We start from the raw sequence: 5784 nt of genomic DNA, 5'->3' as shown, positions 1-5784 counted from the left end.
CAGCATCATGATATACAGATAAGTGATTGAAATTGTTAACAATTTCATCTTACTTGGATCCACAATCAACACCCTTGGCACCAGCTGTCAGGAAATCAAAAGACAAGTTGCACTGGAGAAATCTGTGGCCAAAGACCACTTGGGTGTACTGATGAGCAAAAACGTCAGTCTAAAGACTAAGGTGCACTTGGTCCATGCCATGGTCTTTTCAATCGCCTGCTTTATATCTGAACTTTTCCAGTACAATACTGCAGTCTTTGCACTGGGAAAGTCTGTGGTTAGGGACCTCTCCAAATTATTGAGGAGTAATTATGTCAGTTTGAGGACTAAGGTGCATCTGATTCAGGCCATGGTTTTTCTGATCACTTGCAATGCACGTGAGAGCTGGACAGTGAATAAGGATGACAGAAGACCTGAGGCCTTTGAGCTGTACTGTTGAAGAAGAGTACTGAACGTCCCATGGACGGCCAAAAGACCAAACAAATATGTCTTGGAGAAAGTGCAATCAGAGTGCTGTTTGGAGGCAAAGATGATAAAGCCTCACCTCACATACTTCAGGCCTGTTGCTAGGAGGGCTTCTTCCTTGGAGAGGGGCATAATGAGAAGGCAGAGGATTGGCAAAGGAAAGGAAGACCATTGACCAGCTGGATTGACACAGTGTGATTGCCACAGTGGGCTCTGGTGTGTCAGGAAATGTTAAAATGGCACAGGATAGGACAGGGTTCAGATCTGTTGTTCGTAGGGTCACTATGGGTCATACTCAACTTTACCAGCATCTAACAACAACAACAACATTGTTGCCCAACATCCGAAAGCTGGACGAAAGCTAAGGATGGCAGAAGAAGAACCAATGCCTTTGAGTGTGGTGCTGGAGAAGAACATTGACTATTTCATGAACTGACAGGAAAACAAGCAAGTGTGTCCAACAGAAAGTGAAGCCAGGGTGCTTCTTGGAGGCGAGGATGATGAAACTCTATCTCACATCCTTTGGTCATGTTGTCAACAGGGGTCAATTCTGAAGAAGAACATCGTGTGTGGAAAGCAGGCTACTCACATATGTAGCATAAAGTCATTTTAATGTACATATCTTTTTATAAGTCTTTCACTTAAGGATATAGATATGGCTTAGCAACAAACCAAAAGAACTCTCTGCGGCAGTTGTTTTCTTGTCAGTTGTGTTTTTGTTGTTGGTTTTTTTTTTTGTTATAAACCTATTTTGTTATCATAACTTTGTGGAAGAATTAAACTGTTAGCAATGTTAGAGGAATTGTATTCTAGTATCATTTATAAAATCTATACTCCTAAATGAAAGAAAAGATTGAGGTTTTTTTAAATTGTGATTTTAATGAAAGTTTACAGAAAAGTTGGATTTTCATTCATTCATGGTTGCACATTTTCCTTCATAACCCCAGTTTACTTTAAAAACAAAACAAAACATTCATTGTTGCATAATGTCCTCCCTTCCCACCCACCCCCTGGCTCCCTCAGTTCATTTTGTTATGCACCTCTTATTCCGGGCTGTTGTCATACAAATACTGCCTAAGCATGTATTCCTTTTAAACAGTTCTTTCCTTCATCTGTTGCAATGCAGTGTTCGTTATTGATCCCTTCCTTAAATAGCTCTTTTGCTGCCTTCCTAACACTGTCTCCAGCCCTGTGGAGCCCCTTCGAGTTCTGTCATGCGTGAGTTCATCTCCATGCGCATTGGACAGGCTGGTGTCCAGATTGGCAATGCCTGCTGGGAGCTGTATGAGCTGGAGCATGGCTCAGTCTGTTGGCCAGGTGCCAAGTGACAAGACCATTGGGGGAGGAGACAATTCCTTCCACACCTTCTTCAGGGAGGCTGGTGCTGGCAAGCGTGTGTCCAAGAGCAATGTTTGTAGACCTGGAACCCACAGTCATTGATGAAGTTCGCACTGGCACCTACTGCCAAGCCTTCCACCCGGAGCAGCTCATCACAGGCAAGGAGGATGCTGCCAGTAACTATGCCCGTGGGCACTACACCATCAGCAAAGTGGTCATTGACCTTGTCTTGGACAGAATTCAAAAGCTGGCCAGCCAATGCACGGAGCCCTAGGGCTTCTTGGTTTTCCACAGCTTTGGGGTTGGAGTGACTGGTTCCAGGTTCGCATCCCTCCTCTCTGTTCACAACAGCCTCTCTGCTGATACGGCAAGAAGTCCAAACTGAAGCCCTCCACATTTCCACAGCTGTGGTCAATCCCTACAACTCCATTCCCACCACCCAGCACCCTGGAGCATTCAGATTATGCCACCGTGGTAGACTACGATGTGACCATCTGTGACATCTGCTACAGAAACCTTGATACTAAACACCCACCTACACTAACCTTAACCACCTAATTAGTCAGACTGTGTCCTCCATCGCTGCTTCCCTCAGATTTGATGTGTCCGGAATGTCAATCTGACAGAATTCCAGACCTACATGGCACCCTATCCCCGCATCCACTTCCCTTTGGCCACATACACTCCTTTTATCTCTGCTGGGAAAGCTGACCATGAACAGCTTTCTGTAGAAGAGATTGCCAATGCTTGTTTGGATCCAGCCAACCAGATGGTGAAATGAGACCCTCACATGGCTTGCTCGCTGTTGCACCATGGTGACGTGGTTCCCAAAGATGTCAAGGCTCTCATTGCCACCATCAAGGCCAAATGTACCAGCCAGTCTGTGGATTGGTGCCCCACTGGCTTCAAGGTTGGTATTAATTACTGGCCTCCTACTGTGTGTCTGGTGGAGACTCAGCCAAGGTACAGAGAGCTGCTTGCATGCTGAGCAACACGACAGCCATTGCTGAGGGCTGGGCTCGCCTGGACCACAGGTTTAACCTGGTGTATGCCAAGCGTGCCTTTGGTCACTGGTACGTGGGTGAGTGGATGAAGGAAGGAGAGCTTTCTGATGCCTGAGAGGATGTGGCTGCCCTTGAGAAGGATTATGAGGAGCTTGGAGCAGATAGTGTTGAGGGAGAGGATGGAGAGGAAGAATAGTAAGCTGTAACTGTCCATTGTCTTAGAACTCGAAAACTAGTCTTATAAAACTATGTTGTGATTCTTAACTGTCAATAAAAGTGATGTTTCCTTTAAAAAAAATAAGTAGCTGTTCCATTTTGTATAATATCCCTGGTGTATTTCATTCCCTAGGCTATTTCCAATCTTTTAGTTATTATAAATAATTCTGTATGGAGAACACACCACAGATGAACCTTTCTGTAACTATCCTTTATTGCATTCTTAAATCCAAGAACTATAACCTGGGGCTCAAAAAATTTTCATAAACTTAATACTTTTCCACTTCCAAAGCTACCTTCTAGAGAGTTCTGGACATTTTACAGCATCCAAACATAGAAGCGTTTGCTTAGTGCTTTACGTCTTCTTTTCTTAAACAGAACTTAAAAACTAGCAAAGCTTAGGACGCTATGGTGTGTCCCAGACTCTCACTAAATGCTGATACATGTTTTGCTTTGGGTTTTTTACCCCCTCTTTCCTCTTGGCACAAAAAAGAACAAGCTGTATAAATTGTACATGCCACACCCCAAACTCTTAAAGGAAATATTTGCCAGGGAAATCGAAGAACCGGAAGAAGAGGGCCAATGGGAGAAGCGAGAGCTGGCCCTATCACTCCGTACTTTCCAAAGAGGCCTTCGTGTATTGAGTGCACTTAATTAGCTGAACAAAGGTTATTTAAATGTGTAACCAATTTATTGCTCTGCTGATGAAATCTTGGTAGCTCCCTATCGTAAATCTGAAAATTCCCCTGCATGCTTTAACCAAAGCTGGCAGGCAAGTGCCAGCTCTAACAACCCTCTGATTAGGCAGAGAAGAATTTGCTAAGGAATGCTGCTCTGTCAAGGCACATACTGGGACCGTGGCATTGCATTTGCCCAAGCAGGTAGCTTCATGTGTCAGGAGTTCCTATTTAGTCCTTATCAATTGTGTCCACCACAAATCCCAGCATGGGGACATATTCCAGATTCTAATGGGTGATGATACAATTCTGGATGCTCACCATGCTTTTAGAGAGATGTCTCCTTCTGTGCATTTGTCACTTGTTTCTGGAGCTATGTTAGGAAGCGCTAAGCTTAACTATTTACTCAAGGCAATCTGTATCTACTAAGATTGTAATCAAAGAGCTCTCGAGGCATGGGGCGGGGCAGATAGCATGTGGGCTTCCAGCTCAAAGACTGTCCATCCAGAAGCTCAAATCCACCAGCAGCCCCTCAGGCGCAGGAAGGAAGCCTCCTCCCACTGAGACCAACAGCCTCAAGAACCCGAGGGAGGGCCACTAGGAGTTGGTGTCAGTGAGAAAGAGAATCAGGACGTTGCCCAGACACTATGTACAAAACTGTCCATTGTATTATTTTGAAGAGGAGATAAAAGAAAAATACCCAAATATTTAATAATAGTGATTAAAATCATGGAGGCTAGAATGCTGAAGTTTCATTGCACATACTGTGGGCATGTTGTTAGGGTGGGGAAGATCAGACCTGGAAAGGCCGAGAGTCAGTGTAAGAGGGAAAGACCCTCAACAAGATGGTTTGACACCGTCTCTGTAGTGACGGACTCAAGTGTATCAGAGATGATGCGGACGGCGCAGGAGAGCTCATGGTTCAGGTTTGTTGTTCACAGGGTGACTATGAGTGGTAATGAACTTGACAGCACCTAACCATAACATACAAAAGAGTTATGAAATACCCTTTAGATGGAATGTTGTCATCTAATATTTTTTTTAAAACACTGTACGTAAGGGGAATGCGCTAATGCAAGACTTACAGGAAACAAAATCTGCGATATGCAGATGACACAACGCTTCTTGCTGAAAGTGAGGAGGACCTGAAGTGATTGCTACAGAGGGTCAAGGACTGCAACCTCCAATATGGATTGAGGCTCAATGTCAAGAAGACAAAGATTCTCACCACTGGACCAATTGGCAGCATCAGGATGGATGGTGAAGAGATTGAGATTGCGCACAGCTTTACTTTGCTTGGCTCCAGAGTCAACTCTCTCAGCACCAATGGCCAGGAAATTAAAAGACGTATTGTGATGGGAAAGTCTGCTGTTAGGGACCTTTCTAAAGTTCTGAAGAGCAACGGTTTCTTTCTGGAGACTAAGGTGTGTCTGATACAGGCCATGGTCTTTGCAATCACTTGTAATGTATCAGAGAGTTGGACAATTACTAAGGAGGATAGAAGGAGAATGGATGCCTTTGAGCTGTGGTGCTGGAGAAGAGTATTGAGGGTACCATGGACTGCTAGAGAAACAAACAGATTCATGCTGAAAAGGGTCGAACCGGGCGGCTCCTTGGAAGTAAGGATTCTGAGGCTCCGTCTAACATACTTTGGACATGTTGTAAGGAGTGACCGATCCTTGGGAGGGTGGAAGGACAGCACAGGAGGGGAAGGCCCTCCATGAGGTGGATTGATTCAGTGACTGGGGTAATTGGGATGGGTGTATTGGAGACGGTATGATTGACACAGGACAGAGCAGAGTTTAGGGCTGTTGTACATAGGGTCGCTATGAGTTGCAAGCAACTCAACGGCATATAACAACAACAACATACGATAATTTGGGGAAATGGTATATATTTAAACACTGAGGCTCTTCATTTATTATTTTTAATATTATAATTTTTTAAATAAGCCCATATTTCATTTATAAATAAACTATTTTTAATACCATGCAGGACTGCCAATCCAAAGATACACTCTAAAATCAACTTCAAAATGGAATTTTGAAGGCAATTTTATTCACTTTTTAAAATTTCCTAACAAA

At 44.0% G+C, this 5784-nt stretch overlaps 1 pseudogene; it reads left to right on the top strand.

The window, feature by feature from the left end:
- Nucleotides 1–1679: 1679 nt before the first annotated feature.
- LOC102863255 lies at nucleotides 1680–3003 on the top strand (annotated as a pseudogene).
- Nucleotides 3004–5784: the final 2781 nt, after the last annotated feature.

This window comes from Elephantulus edwardii, unplaced genomic scaffold, assembly GCF_000299155.1.
Source record: "Elephantulus edwardii isolate Elephantulus edwardi_28Jun2011 unplaced genomic scaffold, EleEdw1.0 scaffold00087, whole genome shotgun sequence".
NCBI classification, from domain to species: domain Eukaryota; kingdom Metazoa; phylum Chordata; class Mammalia; order Macroscelidea; family Macroscelididae; genus Elephantulus; species Elephantulus edwardii.
This window is presented reverse-complemented; position numbering and strand designations above follow the sequence as displayed.